Genomic DNA, 21,616 nt, shown 5'->3' with positions numbered 1-21,616 from the left:
ACGTCTCTCTAAAGAATGTAAATTTAATAGCTTCAATCTCCCCTTGTATGGAATACTCCTCATCCCCTGTATCCTTTTAGTCATTCTCCTCTGTACTGATTCTAATAGATCTATATCTTTCCTGTAATGTGGGGACCAGAACTGCACAGCGTAGTCTAGATGAGGTCTGACCAGCGTCAAGTATAACTTTAATATTACTTCCGGCCTTCTACTTTTAACACTCCTAAAAATAAATCCTAGTACCCTATTTGCCCTGTTTCTGACCTCTATGCATTGTTTTCCTAGACGGAATTCAAAGCTAACTATAACTCCTAAATCTTTCCCGTACCCTGTACCTACCAGAGTTTCGTTGGTTAATGAGTATCTACTGTGTGGGTTTCCTAAGTACTTTGCATTTGTTGATATTAAATTGTATTTGGCCTTCTTTTATTTATCTTACCCGAAAACCCAGCTTTCCTACCAACTCTCCAACTCTAGGAGCTAGGAACCGAAAAAAAAAAAAAGGAAATAGAGCCGCGTGACTCTTAATAATTATCTTCTTTTTGCTATGAGTATCATTCCTACTATATGAGAGAGAGAGAGAGAGAGAGAGAGAGAGAGAGAGAGAGAGAGAGAGAGAGAGAGAGAGAGAGAGAGAGAAACATAAACCAATAAGCAGATCAAAGAATGCCGCCGGATCATACGCGGGGAGGCGCACACTGCGGGGTGACATTATGGGTGAGGTGAGGCGCGCGGTGGTGCGGGACAACGGGTGTGAAGGGTGACTAATGCAGGGACACGGCAGCTATGATGAATGGAGGGATGCGGGGGATGGAGGTAGAGTGGTACACACACATACGCACACACACACACACACACACACACACACACACACACACAAACAAACACACACACACACACACAAAAAAAAAAAAAGTAAAAATAATATTACATTAAAGAAAAAAATAGAATTCTCCTGATTATTTCTCTCTCTCTCTCTCTCTCTCTCTCTCTCTCTCTCTCTCTCTCTCTCTCTCTCTCTCTCTCTCTCTCTCTCTCTCTCTCTCTTACATACGTAAATTTATGTTATGAGACCAACCTTCTCCACTCCTTGTGCTCTTCTCCTGCCACTTTTCTCTTTCACCCTCTTCATTCCAAATGTTCTACACGCAATTACCCCTCATCTCTTTTCATTCCATTTTTTTTTCCCGGGCTTTAGAAAATGACGAGAAAGCAGTGAATATGTAGGCTGGTCATGTCACTCACCTCGAGGATGACGCTAGAAGAGGGGAGGTGCGTGGGTGACTGATATTTATCTGTGGAAAAAAGAAAAGGCAGATTTTAGTTCTGAAGATGGATCTGAACTGAGGCTTGGAGACAGGCAGACAGACAAACAGATAGTAGATAAATAGACGGACAGACAGACAAATAGATTCACACACACACACACACACACACACACACACACTTCTCTTCATAACACATATTGATGACAAGTCACGTGTAAGCCCCGACCTTTACTTTGTTATAGATGCAGCTGACACCAATATATCGCTTTCAGATAAGGATATAAAAGCTTCACATGGAAACTTATATTCAAAACTCCCAACAAGTAAATCACTGGCTGAAAGTGAGTAAACTAATAGTCAGTGTCAATAAAAGCAGTTATGTAGTTTTCAAAATCGTTCTCTACAATATGATATTCAGGGAGCTTTACCAGAAAATTAGACAAATTTGCGGATGAGGATGATAGGAGAAAACAGGTAGGTAGGTTTCACACATGTATGCAAGACAGGGTCTTACAGCTTCGCTTAATGCCATACATTATCAATCAAGATTGTACAATCATGGTAAATGAGCAAACAGCTCAATCATTGGTTTTGGCCACACACTATTAATGAGATTTTGCAATCATCAGTTGTCGCGTGTCCTTCATTCAGTCAAGATGAGTAGGGAGGCAGCATTGTCCTTGCCTTTGAGAGCATTAAACCAAAGAAGGACAAAAGAAGAGGTGTGGATAAAGGACTGGCTTAAGAAAAAAACCTGAATTCACCCACGACAGCCTTCTACAAGAACTTCTAATCTCTTGTCCTGTAGACTACATGAATTTTCACGTAAAATTTCTGTTTTTGTAATCGTCACATTTGATCTTCCATAATGTTGGGAAACCTTGGTATAGTTCAAGGAATTTCCGCCAAAACTCCTGAGTGTCCTGTTTACTCGCAGTGGCTGGTGGTGGAAGACTAACGTTTTTGCCCAATCATTGATGATTGTGATTGACGTCGTGATTGACGGCTAAACATCAGACCGTGTTGGACGTTATTCAGTCATGTTCAGTCATTTGGGCAATCCTTCAATCATATCCACGCACAACAGATATGACTGCGTAATCACCCTGATTACGCAGTCATGATTGATGATGTATGGGGGCCTTTAGTTGAAATTATGAATCTCAATTTTTACTTCTAAAGAGAGAGAGAGAGAGAGAGAGAGAGAGAGAGAGAGAGAGAGAGAGAGAGAGAGAATCCTCACCTTCACTACCCTACGCCTTGTTTGCATTACGTACATACACAGTGTAACTTGTCATCCTGTCACGGTCACCCAACACGTTTCCTGGTTTTCGTTCTTACTTTGTGTTCGTGCATGTTTTGGTGTTTCCTCCGAGGTGCTTCCCCCGTCAGTCATTATTATCATCATGAAAGTAACACAACCGGAGGCGTGGTCGTGGTACTTTTAAATTCCAGCGAAAATGTACCGAGGAGAAGCGGGAATGTGGGGAAAGTGTGGTGAAACTGTTTGTTACTTTTGTTATGGTTGTCTTATTTTCCTGATTTTTCATCTCTCTCTCTCTCTCTCTCTCTCTCTCTCTCTCTCTCTCTCTCTCTCTCTCTCTCTCTCTCTCTCTCAATCTTATGTTCCCTCACCTTATCCGGAAAAAAAACCCAGACGGCTATACATAGCACGAAGAAACAAAAATATATTAGTAACGAGAGAGAGAGAGAGAGAGAGAGAGAGAGAGAGAATTTGTTTATACTTCAGTCAGTACTTACATTGTGCATGTCTATATTCACATGAATGTAAGCTTCGGTTGATAATTAAAGGTTAAAATATTATGAGCTTGGAAAAATGTCATCATTAACACGCCCTGCCAGATGATACAGACTTGTGCAGAGACATGGCCAGGCAAAAGCAAAGGGCCAGACGCCACCAGGCCACTCCACCATGAACATTCACTTTACACATCTTCTCATCTGTTGGAATTTGCGAAGGAAGTCTGTGACAGGCTCGCGGCACGGATGATGCTGTGATGTCCACGTAACAAAACACAAAACACAAAGGAGTCTGTGCACCAGAAAATTTGGTTCCATTGCCCCAAAAAATAATACGAGCTATGAAACCAAGGCTGGACTTTGGTCTGGCACAGGCAACATCAAATCTCAGGGTACACAGAGAGCAATGTCCACAGCGACACTGTCTAAGCAAACACTTTCAAATGCCTACATGTAGTGGATGGCAAGATGAAAAAACATCGAGAAAAATAAGAGGCAAGCAGCCAGCAGAACGAGGGGCAGAGTGTGGCTTAACTGCAGACGCCATTTTCTGGGAATGCAGTCATTTGCACTCATGGAGTAGACACCTGCCGAAACGATAATTACTCCCAGTGAGGTCTAAAGCACTGTTCAGGGGGTGCTGTGAACTTATCATTAAACCCAGCTGTGACCTCACTGAACGTGTTTCCCTTTGTGTCTCACAACACAAGGGGGCAGTCACAGCCTGCCCTCTAAAGACAACTCTCTTCTTCCACACAAAACTACAAGCACCTAATAACACACACACCCTTCACTCAAAAATTTTAAAATCATGGCAACTCCTACACCAGCCTTGGAGTCCCCATCTGGGGAGGGGACCATAAATGTCCCCAGGTCGGACTGCCTTTCCGTCGACGACCCTAAGTGTCTTGACACCCCCCTCAACTTTTCCTTCATTAACTTCTGCAACATTCGCGGTCTAAGATCTAATTTTCAATCTGTAGAACACCACCTCTCCTCTTGTAAACCTCATCTTCTTTTCCTCATTGAAACTCAGGTGTCTGAGGCAACTGACAGTAGCCCCTTTTCTGTTCCCTCCTACTTTATCCTCATTTTCGATCCAAAGCTGGATGCTGCGTTTATGTGCGCAATGACTTAACCTGCTCTCGTGCCCACGCTCTTGAATCTTCGGAGTTTTCCACCATCTGGTTACGACTACAGAGTCATTCTCATACTAAATTTATCTGTGCTGTGTACCTCTCTCCTAACTCCTCTGACTATAAGAAATTCTTTGACTACTTAACTTCCAAAGTGGGGCACATTCTGACCCTCTTCCCTTTTGCAGAGATCTCCATTCTTGGAGACTTCAATGTTAACCACCAGCTTTGGCTTTCCTCTCCCTTCACTGACCATCCTGGTGAACTAGCCTACAACTTTGCTATCCTCCATGACCTAGAGCAATTGGTGCAACACCCTACTCGTATTCCTGACCGTCATCTTCCAACTCCCTCGTCAATGAGTCCACACAACAGGTACAGTATTTACATGATGTCCTACTGATTGTTCAGCTTTAAAGTTTGATACGAAATTACATGTATAAATCTAGCAAACTGAAGTACTGTGAAGATATTTTGAAGGTGTAGACTTTGTTTTCTAGTACTATATGGAGCAGATGAACAGACTACCAGAAGATGACGGTATTTTGAATATAGATGTATCTCTTGATGGAACTTGGCATACTAGGGGACACAGTTCAACCCTAGAGTGTGGTTAGTCACCGAGTCCTACACAGGAATTGTTATTAACAGGCATGTTATCCAGACCTTAGGGGTCTATGCACACCGGAACATCATGATGAATATATATATAAAAAAAAAAAGATATAAATCCAAGATATAAATCCAAGATATAAATCTTGGATGGCCAAACATAAAGCAGTGTAGTATTAATTTCACAGTATCTTCAGGAGCCATGGAAGCGGAAGAAGTAGAGAAGGAAGGAAGCTAAGGTACTCTACATTTATAGGAGATGGGGACAGTAGTGTACACAAGGCCATGATTAGCTTGAACAACAAACAAGGCCCTTAAGGCCCCCGTACACTATTAATCATTGCGCAATCATATCCATAATGTGCGGGTATTATTGAAGGATTGTGCAAATTATTGAATATGATTGAAGAGGATTGAAAAGCAAAATTGTCAGTCTTTCACCACCAGCCACAGCGAGTACACAGGACACTCAGGAGTTTTAGCAGGAATTCCTTGAACTATACCTTCCGTATGAGTGGCATAACCATTCCCAGCAAATCAATAAATGTTTTCTTGTCCATATGTAGGAAATTCATGTAGTGTAAAAGAGATTACAAGTTCCTGTAGAAGGTTGTCGTGGGTGAATTCATGCCTCTTCTTAAGCTCCTCCATCTGCACCTTTCTTCTTTTTTTCTTCTTTGGTTCCATACTCTCAAGGACAAGGACAATGGCAATACATGCAGCCTTCCTACTCATTTTGACTGGATGAAGCACACACCACAACTGATGATTGCAAAATCTCATTACTGGTGTGTGGCCAAAACCAATGATTGAACTGTTTGCACTATCACCATGATTGCGCAGTCATGACTGATAGTGTATGGGCCTTTATGGAAACAAGTATCCAGGACTGGTATTTATTGAAAAGTTTAGCATTTCTTGAACTTTGACTTACAATGTGCTTCTTAAAGAAGAATGCAAGAACCATGTCAAGAAGAGGATGAGGACTGCACTGCTGTAACTAAGGGATAGCTACACTGTTATGGATAAGACAAATGCTGGCAAACCGAAAAGAACAAAACCACTAAATATAATATTCACCGATGAAGTCTTCAACCATTCATAGTTTTATCATGGAAGAGTCATATCAAGAAAAGTTGCAGGTTCAGTAAAAAACAGAAGAAGGAACATTATGTCTACATTTTTTTTTCACCTGACATCCATACACACCACGACTGGTGCTCCCAAAGCAGGTGTTTTGGAAGAATCCTGTTGCTGAAGAAACTTTGAAGAAAGCTGGCAAGAGAGATGCATCTCCAGTCAGAAAACCCGGTCACAGTGTTATGAATCTAAGACTAACATTAGGTGATAAACAGTACAAAGAGGTGCATTCAATCTAGAAATGTTTGTCGGATAACGGCCTTCTTTCAAAATGTTTGAAAGGGAAAAACCTAGAATCCAAATGAAAACCTACATAGCAGAATTTGGTCATTGTGCCCCAAAGTGCCCAGTGTCAGCAAGGCAATTACTGACTTTACAGTAGCACAACCTTGCCTAATATATAACCAGTAAAATACCTGGAAGGCGATTGAGAAGCAAAGCTGTCAGTAATGAAACAATGGAATCACCACGAACATAGAGAACTTGCCTAATATTCAAATCACTCTAGCTCAAAACTTTGCAAGAGCCCAGTGGTTGTGATACATACCATTAGATAGGACATTTAATTCTGCATTCAGTGATATGCATATGCTCCTGTTGAAAAAAAAAAATGGTGAAAATTGCAGAAAGCTGACAAAATCCCATTTTCGACACCCTTCTACAATTTGGAAGTTACCCATTTACTTCACCCAACAAATGAGATGAAAGCTATATCATATAAAACTGATAGAGTTGTGGTATTATATGGTGCCAATTTAGTTACGATCGGCCACATAGTTTTGGAGATATTAGCATTTGAATAGCATTACAGTCGGGCCAGGCCACGCAAAATGAAACAACAACCTCCATAGTAAACTTCGCTTCACTCATAGTAAAGGCTATGAGAAAAATTCATGTGAAGCACTAAGCTCAACCACCATGATGAAAATTTTGAAATGGGATGAAACCAGAGAACAAAAAATAGCATCCAGGCCAAAAAAGGGGGGAGGACTCAGCTGGCAGATCTCCATTATGCATCTGATCTAAGAACCACTTGGCTAGAAAAAATGTTACAGAGATGAGGGAAGGGATCCATCGCTGGTCAATATAAAACCCAAGCTGATGAAGTAGTGTTTCCGTAATGTCCTAGCGGTGAGGTTGAATTGCCAGTAAAGATCCAAATCAATGGTCCACATCCAGAATTATGTTCGGGTTAATGTCAAGTTCAATTTATCACATGCTATATTAGTAACACTTCATGTAGACTGTACTGAAGATATGAGAAAGTTTGTTGTGCATTTTCTTGAAACACTGTTTATCAGGTTTTAATACTAATATTATTCCATTATTCCTTGTCTGAATTCAATGAACAAGATCTCATTTCAAGAAGGGTATTTTAAGGAATTAAATGTGCTACTCTAAACTTTCATGCCATGTTTTTATTATTTAACATTATTAAGGCCTTCAAAAAGTTATCCATAAGACAAATGCATTCTTTGACTCTAAGTAATCAAACAAAAAATATGGCCCACATGCTGCAAATCTGTGAAAGTTTTATGAAGAAATGTTAATATTTAGGAGATCGGAGTGAAATGCTATACATACCTACACACGGCCAATTCATTAGACATTCGGGTTAATGGGCTGTAACCCAAATCCTGAAATCAATTTGGATTCCGAAACTTCGAGAGAGAGAGAGAGAGAGAGAGAGAGAGAGAGAGAGAGAGAGAGAGAGAGAGAGAGAGAGAGAGAGCGCGCGTCATAACCTGAAGATATTATTGGAATTGGACAAGAAAACGTCAGGAGCCAAACACTCTCCGAAACTATAGCCCAATCCCATTTGGAAAGGTTTTATTCTCCGATTCACGGTAGAAAAGTATCGCAACTGTACAAATACATTCAATAACAAAATTACCGTTTTTTTTTTTTATTACTCTAATTCAAAGGTTAAATGACAGGATTTCAGCGTTTCAAAAGAGTACAAGTGAACGAGTTGGTGGGGAGCCTAATGTATGTGCACCTGATCAGCATGGAAGAGGGAGTGGATGTATGTTGTAGCCTCTTTTTAATATCTTGCTTCTGTTCTAATGTGACTGATAATTCCAGTGAAATAAAGAAATGCACCCTCACAGGGTTTCCAATAAAATATCTATGTAATCTACTGCAGGGCATGAAGAGACATGGAAAAACTGACTGCTATAAAAACTCCAATGTTGTACTCGTATATAGTATCTGTTTTCAAACTTTACATTTACTTTTCTTTGTAATGAACAAAGATTAGAAACATCATGTAAATATACTGTTATTTACATTGTTGTTGCTGTTGTTGTGTAATATATATATATATATATATATATATATATATATATATATATATATATATATATATATATATATATATATATATATATATATATATATATATATATATATGTGTGTGTGTGTGTGTGTGTGTGTGTGTGTGTGTGTGTGTGTACACACACACACACACCGGGTAATGTAGTGGTTAGCACGCTCGGCTCTCAGCCAAGAAGGCCTGGGTTCGAATCCCGGACGCAGCGAGGCAAATTGGCGAGCTTCTTAATGTGCAGCCCCTGTTCACCTAGCAACAAGTAGGTACGGGATGTAACCCAAGGGGCAATCCAAGGGATTGTGACCTCACTGTCCCAGTGTGTCGTTGAGTCATACTTTGTCCAACCGCCATTCCAGGGCTTGGACAAGAAGCGCCTTACTAGGCAGCAAACAATCTCCCTAAGGCTGTTAAGGGAACCGAAGCCTGGTGGAACCCCATTGCTTCACAACCGTTTGATAAGGGAGGATGGAATACTGTCCATCTCCCCGCCTCACGTTCATCTCTTTGTAAGGAGAGCCGAGGGGCAAACCATGAACCTCAAGAACAGGTTTGTTCCCTTGTTACCAGTGGGTGCCACATGGAGGCAGACTTCCCCTGTAACTAAGTCTCAAGTAGGATGTTCACGTCACTTAGGGAGTTGCAGTACATCAACCTAGGCCTTACAGGAGTCATACTTACTCCCACTCTTTCTGTAGGGGAATGGCTGGCTGGATGACCAGCTGATGACCATAGGTGAATCACACACACGCCACCACCACTCAGGCTTGCCAACCCTAGGACCTCAAGGCTGCCAACACACTCGGCAACTCCTCCCGAGCCGTTGGGTGGCATGTGTTTCTAATAAATATACACGGTCCTTTCGGGGTTTGAAGTCCGACGTTCGGGTTACATTTCAGAGGCTTAATTACCTCCTGAGTGTTTAATGAATCAGCTGATAGTATGCTGTTTGTTTTCTTTTTCTCCCATTTCTACAAAAGCAACTAATTCATGATACAGAACAACAACAATTATATTTTATATTTCTCACTAAACCTGTATCTCTCTCTCTCTCTTTCTAATTAAAACTACTTTGATGAGACTGGTGTGAGGAAGGTATGAAACAGAATGGGCAAAGGCTTGGGATGGGTATATAGATGCAAAGAAAGCAGCTCAGGCAATCATTAGAGGTAAGATTGAGAAGTGGGAGGGAGAGCAGGCAAGGATCCTTAACAACATGCCCCGGAGAGAAAGAGAAAAGGAAACGTGAAGACGATTAAGGAGGAACTTGGGTGGGCTGGCAACACTCCAGGGGATGAAGTTGAAGGTGGATGGCAGGGAAGCAAGCAGCGAGGAGGAAGTGGTGCCAGTAGTGGAGGAGTATTGGAGCAGGATTATTTGGCAGGAGGAGGAGGAAGAGGACGAGGAAACAGGAAATATGTCCATTTATAGTAATAAATCTAGGGGGATGGAAGATGTTGAGATAGAGGAGCAAGACATAGCTTTAGTGGTGAGAGCCATCAAGACAGGGAAAGCAGGCGGAACAGACGGCATCATAGGTGAGTTCATAAAGTACAGTGGGGAAGCATTAAAACAGGCACTAACTGGGTTGTTCAGGAAAATATTAGAGATAGGGGAGGTGCCTCAAGATTGGAACAGGGGCAGAATTACACTCGTACACAAGGGAGGAGGAGGAGGAAAGCCATGGAAGGACGTAGGTAATTACAGACCTATATCAGGGGTAAACATACTAGCCAAGGCATTTGGATGGGTGGTTAGTAATAAATTGAAGACTTGGATGGAGGAGAATAAGGTGCTTCGAGAGGAGCAGAGTGGTTTTAGGCAGGGTAGAGGTGGATTAGAAAATGTGTTAGTTATGAAGGAAATTAATGAAAGAAATATAAAGCTAAGGAAAGAGCTGTACTTGGTTTTCTTAGATATAGAGAAGGCCTATGATAGGGTGCACAGGAGCAAACTGCTGACATTACTTGCACACAGAGGGCTGGACAGGAAGGTAGTGCAGGTAATTAGGAAGCTGTATGAGGATAATGAGGTGAAGTTCACGTTAAGAGACATTAGTACAGGTTGGATGAGAAACAATATTGGAGTATGGCAGGGTGTGTGATGTCCCCAACCTTATTTAATATTTACATAGAGGAATTAATAACAAGGATCAGGATGTCAGGGAAGGGTATTAAAGTTGGGGATACAAGATTAGGATGTCTAGCCTATGCTGATGACATAGTGCTGATGACAGGGAGTAAGGAGGGCATGGAGAAGCTGTTTTGGGTACCCATCTTATATGGACGTGAGTGGGGTGTTAAGTATAGCGATAGGAAATGTTATGGTGATGTAGTTTAACAGTGAGGTAGAGGTATTTGGGAACAGCATACAAGAGGTGGTGGAGAGGTACTCTTACCTGGAGCTAGAGGTAAGCAAAGAAGGAATAGGAGGCAAAAAACAGATGAAAATAAATTAAGGAAAAGCCAGGAAGATGACAGGAATGATAATGAATGCAGGGAGTAGGACAGTCAACAAGTATGAGGTAGGCAGAAGTTTATGAAAGGGAATGGCAATACCTTACTGCTTGTATGGGTCTGAAATTACTTACTACTGGGAGGGAGACTTAACAAGATTAGAGAAGACCCAGAAGATAGTAGGTAGATAAGGGTTAGGTGTTCCACGCAGCACAGCAATAGAAGCTGTCAGAGGAGAGATGGGCTGGAGCACCTTCAGCAAGAGCTGAAGGTGCTCCAGCCCATCTTCCCATTAAAGGGAAGCTGAGCTTTTTGAAGAAGATAGAAGGACTTGATGAAGATAGGTGATAGTGAGGTAAAACTCTATTAGATCTTCATGGAGTAGGGAAATGGATAGGTGGAAAAGGAGGGAAAATCTTGATGAGGACTGGAGGAGGATAGGACACAGAGAGGTAAGGAAAAGGATAGAAAAAAATGGTTTAGTTAGATGGCAGACAGGGACGGAAAGTCTACGTTAAAGTGGTACAAGTGGAAGGAGAGACCTGAGGCACTCCACTGGTATGTAGGAGACTGGGGTAGCAGGTTGTTAGTGAAGGCCAGGACAGGGATGCTTGAAGCAAAGGCTAGGAACAGGATTGAGCTGGACCAACCAGGGATGTAACACATATAGAGGGGTGAGGGAGACTGTGGAACATTTCCTGGTCAAGTGTGTCAGGTATGAAGAAGAGAGAGAGACAGGTTGACAGGCTCTGCAACTAAAATTATAGAAGATGAGTGGAGTAGGAAATTAGAGAAAGAGGATGGTGGAGTGCTGGGCCTATATCAAGGAGAGAGAGAGAGAAAAAAAAAGAGAATAAGGGTGATGAAAGAGTTCCTAGTACAGGCATGTAAGAAACGTAACATGTTACATATGTGGTTCTGTTCCCTGTGCTGTGCTTGCCACTCTCCTTCTATAGGCAGTGGACAGACAAGAGCATAACACTGAAGGGAAGGAGGACCTATCAAGCAATAAAAAGCAGAAGAGGTCACAAGAAGAAGAAGAAGAAGAAGACGAGTAGGCAGAAAAAAGAGAGTATGTAAGCCATGGTATAATAATGAAGTCAGAGAGGCTAAGAAAGAGGGAAAGAGGATAGATGGCTGAAGAAAAAAGGTATGAAAGCTATGAAGCAGAGAATGAGTATCAGAATGCATGAGCATTATATGTTAAACAGCAGCAACTGCAGAAGTGAATGATAATAATGAATGCTTAAGTGAAATTGTGAAAAGACTGTGATTCAGTCTTTAAGGGAGAAAGGTGTGGAAGGTGGCCCCAATTGGTACAAGTTTATGAGAGGTAAGAATATGGCAAGCAGTGTTGGAACTCTGCAATGGGGAATAACATCTAGAAACCCATGCTGGTCCCAAGCCCAGATAAAAGGAGGGTTGTCACAATAGACCTAACAGGCTGGTGGCGTAAAAAGAAAAAAAGTTTCTGTTCAAGATATGCATAGGCAGACCTATGAATGTCCAGAATGATCATGGACTAAGGACACAGAATACTCTCAGAATAACGACAATCAACATATCCACAATGGTTGGGAAGGAGGAAGAAACAGTGATTAACAGTGCTTGGACTGTATGAAACTTGCAGGAATGGAGCTGGAAGGAAAGTAATCCATCATGATTTTAAACTAATATATAGTGGAGGAAGATAAAATAAACATGGTGTTGCAATGATCATTTCACCAACTATTTCCCAAAGAATAAAGAAAATAAACCAAATTAGAGAATGTCTCATGAGTATGACTAAAAATGGATAAAGGAGATCTGACCTTCATACAAGTATATGCACTCCAGCAGGGGAGAATGACAAAAGAGAAAGAAGAGTTCTACCAGACATTACAAGATGAGTTTGACCTGACAAACAGAGACACAATTATTACGGGTGATCTAAATGGTCATGGTGTAGACAGAGATGGCCTAAATCATGTTGTAGGCGCTTTTAGGATCAGAGACAGGTGAAAGAGTACTGGATTTTTGTCTGTTGAACAACCTTGCTATAATGAACACTTTTTCAAACACAAAGATGAGCACAAATGAACTTGGTATCACTGGAATGATGAGAGACAAGAGTATACTTATAAATCTATGATTGATATGATAAGATAATAACAAATAATAAAACCTTACTAAATGATGTTAAAGCAATACCCTCACCCTTGTGTGACTCTGATCACAGATTACTAATAGGGAAAATAAACTTCACACAACCAAAGAATGCCAAAGGGCCAATGCAAAATGCTTTATTATAGAGAAATTAACAAACCCAGAAGTTGTCACGTAGTTAGTACAAAAGGTAGAAAAAAATTACACTGAAATTGACTCACAAGATATAGAAGCTGAATTTGATAAGTTTAAAGGTAGCATAAAGAAAGTATCTGAAGAAGTGCTACAAAGAAAAACAACCGAAAGAAGAAAGAAAAGGAACACGCCACAGTGGAGTGAAACAGTAAAAAAGGCCGTAAAACAGAAGAATAAAGCATTCAGAACATGGATAAAAACCAGAAAGCCCCAGGACAGGCAGCATTATGTTTTGAAAAGGAATCAAGCAGAGACCATTAAAAGAAATGCACAAAGAGATAGTTGGGTAAAGATTGGAGAAGATTTTGAAAGAGACTTGTCTGGAACAAGAAAACTAATATTTAATCTAGCTAAGTCCTATAAGAAAGGAAACACTGTACCAACTTGTTCCATAAAGGACAATGATGACAACTTACTAATAGAGCCACATGATATCAATCACAGGTGGAGAGAATATTTTGAGGTTCTATTGAACCTCCTGGGATGTGAAGACAAGATAGAGGAAAACATAGAAAACCTTAGACAAGTAGAAGTGGAGAATAGAGAATGAATGGCTAATAACGGAAGAAGAATTAAAGGCAGCTGTGGATAAAATGAAGGATGGAAAAGCACCAGAGGATGGTGAGATCCCAGTAGAAATAATCAAGAAAATAGGATCCACTGGACTAAAGTGGATATTGGACCTGATGAACCTGGCATGGAGAGGTAAGCAAGTTCCAGGCGACTGGACCAGAGTGGTGATCTGCCCTATATACAAGAAAGATGACAGAACAAGCTGTGTAAATTATCGAGTATTTCCCTCCTGTCACATAGCAGAAAAATTTACAAATGAATGAAAGTTCTTTAACTGATAAAGGGAGGAGATAAGACACAAGAGACTGAAAAATTAAAGAATCTGACAGGAAATTGGAGTTATGGCAATCCTGGACTTAACAGAAGAGTGGAAGGTGAGGTGGTTTGGACATGTCAAGATCAGAGGTACCCCCCCAAAAAATGCTGGATTGGGTGCCTGTTGGAAGACGATCAGTTGTGAGACCCAGGACTAGATGGATGAAGGGTGTAGAAGAAGCACTAGAGAGGAGAGGGGCTAGCCTACCCTAGCAGGCATTGAATGAGGTGAGAAATGTTGGTGTGGAGAGTCTGAAAATGAATGAATGGTATAGTTGTGACAGAGAATGAAGGAATCAGAGAGGCAATCAAAGATTTTTGGGAAGTGGTGTTGGTGAGGTGTTTAGTGTGAGAAAAGGATGTGTGAATCTTGAAAGGAAGAATGCAGATGAACTGAATGATAGGATCAGCAGGGAGGAAGTGGAGAGGTATGTGAAAAGGCAGAAGAATGGTAAGGCAGCAGGTCCAGATGATATACCATACATGTTCTACAGGAATGGTGGTAAGATAGTGATTGATATTATGACCAAATTGTTAAACCAAGTGTGGGATGAAGAGAGAGTGCTGGGAAAACTAAATGAGTGTCAAGTGAGTCTGTTGCATAAGGAAGGATACAAGAGTAAGAATGAGTTGAAGAACTACAGGCTGATTGTATTTGTGAACATATTAGGTAAAGTTTTCATTGCAGTGTTGAATGAGATATTGTGTAAATGGATTGAGAGAGTGTTAGGTGAAGAACAGAATGGATTTCATGTGGACAGGAGAGCTGAGGATAACATGTTTGTGGTGAATGAAATAATTGAGAGAAAGAAGGATGGAGATAAATTGTACCTAGGTTTTCTGGATTTTGAGAAAGCTTATGATAGGGTGAATAGAGAAATTCTAGGCAGAGTCTTCAAAAAAGATTGGGTTGAGTGCAAAGATAGTTAACGTAGTGCAAAGTATGTACATAGACACAAGAGCTAAGTACAGACTAGGACACATAGAAACAAACTGGGTAAAGAGTGTGATAGGAATTAGCCAAGGATGTATATTGTCACCAACCATTATCAGCTTGCATGCAGAGGAGTTAGCAGCCAGAATGAGAAGAATTAATGCAGGAGGAAGTGTGGGGAATGAAGAGATATGTATGCTCTTTTATGCAGATGATGTAGTGGTTATGAGTGAATCAGCAGATGAGCTCCAAAGTTTGTTGGATGTTGTAGATGGGTATGGAAGAGACATTAGAGTAAGGTTTATCAATGAAAAAAGCAAGGTCATTGGATGAAAGAAATGCAGTATGGAGACTTGGAGAGAATACACTGAAACAGGTACAAGAATACAAGTACTTAGGGATGTGGATGTGTCCAAACGGGAGTGAAAAGGCAGGGAATGAAGAGACAAGTATGGCAAACAAGTGGGTAGGCTGACTGGGAAGCACAGCAAGGATGAGAGCTAGTATGATGTACTAAGAGAAGCGAGGAAGAATGTGGCTGTGCCGAGTATAATTTTATAATGTATGGTATGAATGTGATTGCATGGAATGAAAGTGAAATTGATAAGTTAAAACTGGGGCAGAATAGTGGCAAGGATGGCACTGAATGCACTAGGTATACAGCAGTAGAAACTTTGAGAGGTGACATGGGGTTAAACATGTTTAGGGAAAGACTTACAAAAAAAAACAACAACACTTGGGTACAAGATTAGGCTTGAGAAATTGGATGATGCAAGAACAGCAGGAAAGGTGTATATGTGGGATGAAAGTGGAAGCAAATGGAGGAAGAAGTGCATGAGAATGACAGACAAGAGTGGAATTCAAGTTGTGTGGGAGATTAGAATGGCTGGGAGAAAAAAAAAAAAAAATAATAATAATAAAAAAAATGTGCAAATGGGTAGTGAAAAGAGGAAGCAGAGTGGGAACTGAATGGGATGTGAAGAAATGGAAGAGTGAAACTGACAGAGAAATTAAGTGTGTGGGACTGAATGAATGGAAGAATGACTTGAACGAAAGGGTACTCAGGAATGGTACAAGGAGAAAGAGACCCTTGTGTATGAAAGGTGGAGTGTGAGAGGTATGAGAGGCAGGAAATATATTATGCAAGTGATTCTGACCGAGTTAGGGCATAATAGGGATGAAAGAGTGGAGAATACAGAAAGGAAATGAATGGTGTGCTGCTGGTAATGTGCAGAGACAAGTGAAAGAATTATTGAGGCAGTGAATGAGTTCCTAGAGATAATGTGCCGTGCTTAAATGAAGGGACAATTACTGCGGATACTGTTTCTTTTCTGCTTGTTTTGTTTGCCTTTATTATACAGTAGCTGTCGATCTAAAGGCCTGGCTCAGGAGCAATTCCGGGTCGTGTACGACCACAATCAAGATCAAGATAGAAACATGACCTTTCCCAAACAAACTGAAAAGTATACCGTTGTAAAGTCGTGAAGGCGTGAGTTGTTTTCTTTTACAGATTCTAAAAAGTTCTGGTTGTGGCTTATGGGGCTGCACAAAGTTTGGGGTAACGTAACATCAACTCCATGACTGTAAAACTGTAATGTTACCGTTAAACTGTTACACTGTTACACACGGGGTTACCAGCAACACCAGACACATGTAATAGGATGTGCTGAAACAACTTCGGCCATTCATATTTCACTGCCTTTAACAAAGTAGTGGTGATCATGGAAGTAATCTTGACACTTGTGGGATGCAGGCCCAGACAGCCCGGACTACACGTCTCCACGAGTGCTATTGGGATGCGGGCTCAGACAGCCCGGACTACACTCCTCCACGAGTGTTATAATCTTAGCCTATTAATTTCCAGACATTTTCTTTCTCGGCAAAGAATGATGATATATTCAAGTTGTGATCTACACAGTGAAGGGATAATCTGTGAAGTAACTGAATAAATCTGAACTTAACTTAGCTCTTAGATGAAAATGCAGTAAATATATATAAGTGCATTCATCTAACATTTTCGTACGAAACTATATTTTCTGGTAGATTTTGCTGTGCTTTGAATGAATATAGTGACCGTTTCTGCCATAAACCAATTTTTTCTTTCTTTTATACTCTGTCACACAAGTAAACAAGCAGAAATTCATAAAAATAAACATTAACTAAAGCTAACCTAAAAAACTGACTAAACTCAACCTAACCTAATTAAACCTAACTATACATAATCTAACTAAACTCAACCTAACTTAACTTAATAGTAAATTTGATAAAAATTAATATCTCAGGAACAAGCAATTTGTGACAGTAATGTTACACACCACTGTTATGACCAAAGTACTTCACCAATTTTTTTTTTTTCCATGAGATTGGTGCACTTGTATAAGAATACCAAAAATACTAATGTTATTTCAATATTATCTAACTTTAACCTCCTTACTATGTGGAGGCAGCCTCTTTCCCTGTTCCTGGTTCCCCCTCAGTCTTGCTAACAGCCATGCATATCTCTCTTGGTCATGCAAGTCAAAGGGTATATCTTTACAACTACTGTTCTACATCTTTTCCCTAAAACCCTATCCCCTGTACTTCAATGACCTTGGGTACATGTGGGAATACATTCACCAAAATTATCTTGTGGTAAAAAAAAAAAAAATGAATAAATTAGAATAAAATAAATAAAAAAAATTAAATAAATACATATATGTACACATTAAGGCCAGATAACTTCTTACAGCTTCCCTTATTTTCGGTGTTCTTAGGTTCTTATGAAGCAGTGATTGTAAAGGTTTTCCAGTCAAACTAAATCCTGTACATCAATATTGCCTATTTAACAATAATAAGCTTCACATCTAATTCTAATCTAATGCTATAACCTCTTAATAAGGACATCAGCTTTAGAATCATGCTATCTGAGACTAAGAAACCATATTTTGCCTTGATCATCACTGCTGACAGACTGATAGAATGGTGAAAATAATTGATAAATCTGTAGTGGACAGTGACTGATTAACTCAAACAGTGGCATTACAGGAATGGTCAATGCACTGAACTCCAGCATCCCATAAATCTCACACTATTAAAACACCTACTCATATCTGGTGATAAATACTTACTCAGCTGTGAGGTATTACTATAAATATTTCATGATATATATTCCTATTACAAGAGAATTGTGTGTATTTATTCAAATAATTGTTGTGGATTAGATTTGCTTACATAAAGCATAAAAATGTATTGTATGGACACCAAGTGTATTTGAAGGCCATTTATTTTCTCTTTCAGATTGGTATGGCATCATTGTTTAAGGAAAATCCAGATCGGCCCAACTCAGTGCGCTCCCAAATCTTTGCCAAGCTGATCAATGGTGTGCACACTGAGTTTGCTGTCTTGGTTTACAGGTGAGCTTGGTCTAATATGCTTGGTCATTTATTGGTACTGTGTCATAAATCTGTAATTTAGAGTCTGAACTGTTTTATCAATACAAGCACAAATTTGTGATATAAATTTAAGTTTATTTATTATCTTTCAGCAACCGGATCTTTGTGACAGTTAGTCAGTGTGGGAAAATTGGTAACCTCTTCAGTGTCCACCAGGAGTCCTCACAGGATAAGGGCACCTTTTCTGCCAAGGCATTAACTATTTTTACTATCAAGTAAGTCATTGTACTGAACCAGTAAAATGTTACTTGTGAACAGTGACTACAAAAGCTTCAGCATAAAAATGAAAATATATCCTCTTGCAGAAGTCAAAGAAATTTATCTATCTGCTCTACATACCAGGATGATATTGCTCATGAAATGGAGATAAAACTGATGGAGATAAGAAAAAAAATAGCTGGTGTGAATATCACCATGCACAGTATAAAGGGGAGAGTTCAGAAAATTTTAAATGAAAATTAGGATCTCCTTAAAGTTAAAAACAGTTAATTTAATGAATGTAGAACTAAGTTGTGAAAATTCTAATTATTAAAATTATTGAAAATCTCTTGGAATTTTGGTTATTAAATATCAGGATTCTACATATTTTTTTTTTTTTTTTATGTAGGAAGGACACTGGCCAAGGGCAACAAAAATCCAATAAAAAAAATGCCCACTGAAATGCCAGTCCCATAAAAGGGTCAAAGCAGTGGTCAAAAATTGATGAATAAGTGTCTTGAAACCTCCCTCTTGAAGGAATTCAAGTCATAGGAAGGTGGAAATACAGAAGCAGGCAGGGAGTTCTAGAGTTTACCAGAGAAAGGGATGAATGATTGAGAATACTGGTTAACTCTTGCGTTAGAGAGGTGGACAGAATAGGGGTGAGAGAAAGAAGAAAGTCTTGTGTAGCGAGGCTGCAGAAGGAGGGGAGGCATAGAAAGGTGGAAATACAGAAGCAGGCAGGGAGTTCCAGAGTTTACCAGAGAAAGGGATGAATGATTGAGAATACTGGTTAACTCTTGTGTTAGAGAGGTGGACAGAATAGGGGTGAGAGAAAGAAGAAAGTCTTGTGTAGCGAGGCTGCAGAAGGAGGGGAGGCATGCAGTTAGCAAGATCAGAAGAGCAGTTAGCATGAAAATAGCGGTAGAAGACAGCTAGATATGCAACATTGCGGTGGTGAGAGAGAGGCTGAAGACAGTCAGTTAGAGGAGAGGAGTTGATGAGATGAAAAGCTTTTGATTCCACCCTGTCTAGAAGAGCAGTATGAGTGGAACCCCCCCCAGACATGTGAAGCATACTCCATACATGGACGGATAAGGCCCTTGTACAGAGTTAGCAGCTGGGGGGGGTGAGAAAAACTGGCGGAGATGTCTCAGAACGCCTAACTTCACAGAAGCTGTTTTAGCTAGAGATGAGATGTGAAGTTTCCAGTTCAGATTATAAGTAAAGAACAGACCGAGGATGTTCAGTGTAGAAGAGGGGGACAGTTGAGTGTCATTAAAGAAGAGGGGATAGTTGTCTGGAAGGTTGTGTCGAGTTGATAGATGGAGGAATTGAGTTTTTGAGGCATTGAACAATACCAAGTTTGCTCTGCCCCAATCAGAAATTTTAGAAAGATCAGAAGTCAAGCACTGTGGCTTCCCTGTGTGATATGTTTACCTCCTGAAGGGTTGGACGTCTGAAAAGACATGTAAAAGTGCAGGGTGGTATCATCAGCGTAGGAGTGGATAGGGCAAGAAGTTTGGTTTAGAAGATCATTAATGAATAATAAGAAGAGAGTGGGTGACAGGACAGAACCCTGAGGAACACCACTGTTAATAGATTTAGGAGAAGAACAGTGACTGTCTACCACAGCAGCAATAGAATGGTCAGAAAGGAAACTTGAGATGAAGTTACAGAGAGAAGGATAGAAACCATAGGAGGGTAGTTTGAAATCAAAGCTTTGTGCCAAACTCTATCAAAAGCTTTTGATATGTCCAAGGCAACAGCAAAAGTTTCACCAAAATCTTTAAAAGAGGATGACCAAGACTCAGTAAGGAAAGTCAGAAGATCACCAGTAGAACGGCCTTGACGGAACCCATACTGGCGATCAGATAGAAGGTTGTGAAGTGATAGATATTTAAGAATCTTCCTGTTGAGGATAGATTCAAAAACTTTAGATAGGCAGGAAATTAAAGCAATGGGATGGTAGTTTGAGGGATTAGAACGGTCACCCTTTTTAGGAACAGGTTGAATGTAGGCAAACTTCCAGCAAGAAGGAAAGGTAGATGTTGACAGACAGAGCTGAAAGAGTTTGACTAGGCAAGGTGCAAGCACGGAGGCACAGCTTCGGAGAACAATAGGAAGGACTCCATCAGGTCCATAAGCCTTCTGAGGGTCTAGGCCAGCGAGGGCATGGAAAACATCATTGCGAAGAATTTTTAATACGTGGCATGAAGTAGTCAGAGGGTGGAGGAGAGGGAGGAACAAGCCCAGAATCGTCCAAGGTAGAGTTTTTAGCAAAGGTTTGAGTGAAGAGTTCAGCTTTAGAAATAGATGTGATAGCAGTGGTGCCATCTGGTTGAAACAGAGTAGGGAAAGAAGAAGAAGCAAAGTTATTGGAGATATTTTTGGCTAGATGCCAGAAATCACGAGGGGAGTTAGATCTTGAAAGTATTGATAGTTCAAAAGTGTTCATGCATTTTACTTTTTCTTGTGCCAATCCACTTGTTTGAAGAGGGCCAGATGTATATGGAATTTCAAGCAAGAAAATGGAGTAGTAGAAGTAACAGTAGACAGAGTAATTGCTGTCCTTTAAAATTGGTATCAGGAAAGGCCTCAGATGATGATGGTTGTGTATTGATAATGTTGTGAAAGATACAAGAATGCATTTTTTCCACCTTTTGGTGAATACATCCTGAAATAAGATGTAGGCCATAATAATTGATATTGATATTATTACCCTGTCTTTCAGCTGGATAGGTTAGTTTTCCTGTGATCTTCACAATTAGATTAATAAAAACTAGCAATATGAACCGTTTACTAGAGCTTTAAATGAAACCCACCCATAAAAAAACAAACAGGATTTAAATGGAGTTATGCAATCTTGGATGGTCCACACATAATGATCCAGTTAGTCAAGAACACTGCAGATATTAAGACACACATTCTTAGTTCTTTTAGACTAACTAACCTAACCTAACCAATAATGTAGTACTACATCATGAGCTGAAAACAATTTCTTGTTCTGTTTTTGGAAACTCCTTTAATGAGGCAAGCATAATGTAAATCTCCATTGTTCACTCTGCCTTCCTGCCTAATACAGTTTTTCATGGGAATGGATTTTTTTCTTTTCATCTTATA

At 40.2% G+C, this 21,616-nt stretch overlaps 2 long non-coding RNA genes across 2 annotated transcripts in view; one reads left to right on the top strand and one right to left on the bottom strand.

The window, feature by feature from the left end:
* The window catches only part of LOC135110885 (uncharacterized), an 84,273-nt gene that overhangs the window by 8,780 nt on the left and 53,877 nt on the right, over nt 1-21,616 (bottom strand). The window contains exon 3 of the long non-coding RNA XR_010273481.1: nt 1,246-1,295. This is a non-coding gene — a long non-coding RNA (uncharacterized LOC135110885). The remainder of the gene's footprint in view (nt 1-1,245; nt 1,296-21,616) is intronic.
* Nucleotides 8,408-9,106, top strand: LOC135111313 (uncharacterized). Its single transcript, XR_010273690.1, has 2 exons — nt 8,408-8,796; nt 8,945-9,106. It is a non-coding gene; the product is annotated as an uncharacterized LOC135111313 (long non-coding RNA).

The sequence above is a fragment of the Scylla paramamosain genome, chromosome 21, assembly GCF_035594125.1.
Source record: "Scylla paramamosain isolate STU-SP2022 chromosome 21, ASM3559412v1, whole genome shotgun sequence".
NCBI classification, from domain to species: domain Eukaryota; kingdom Metazoa; phylum Arthropoda; class Malacostraca; order Decapoda; family Portunidae; genus Scylla; species Scylla paramamosain.
This window is presented reverse-complemented; position numbering and strand designations above follow the sequence as displayed.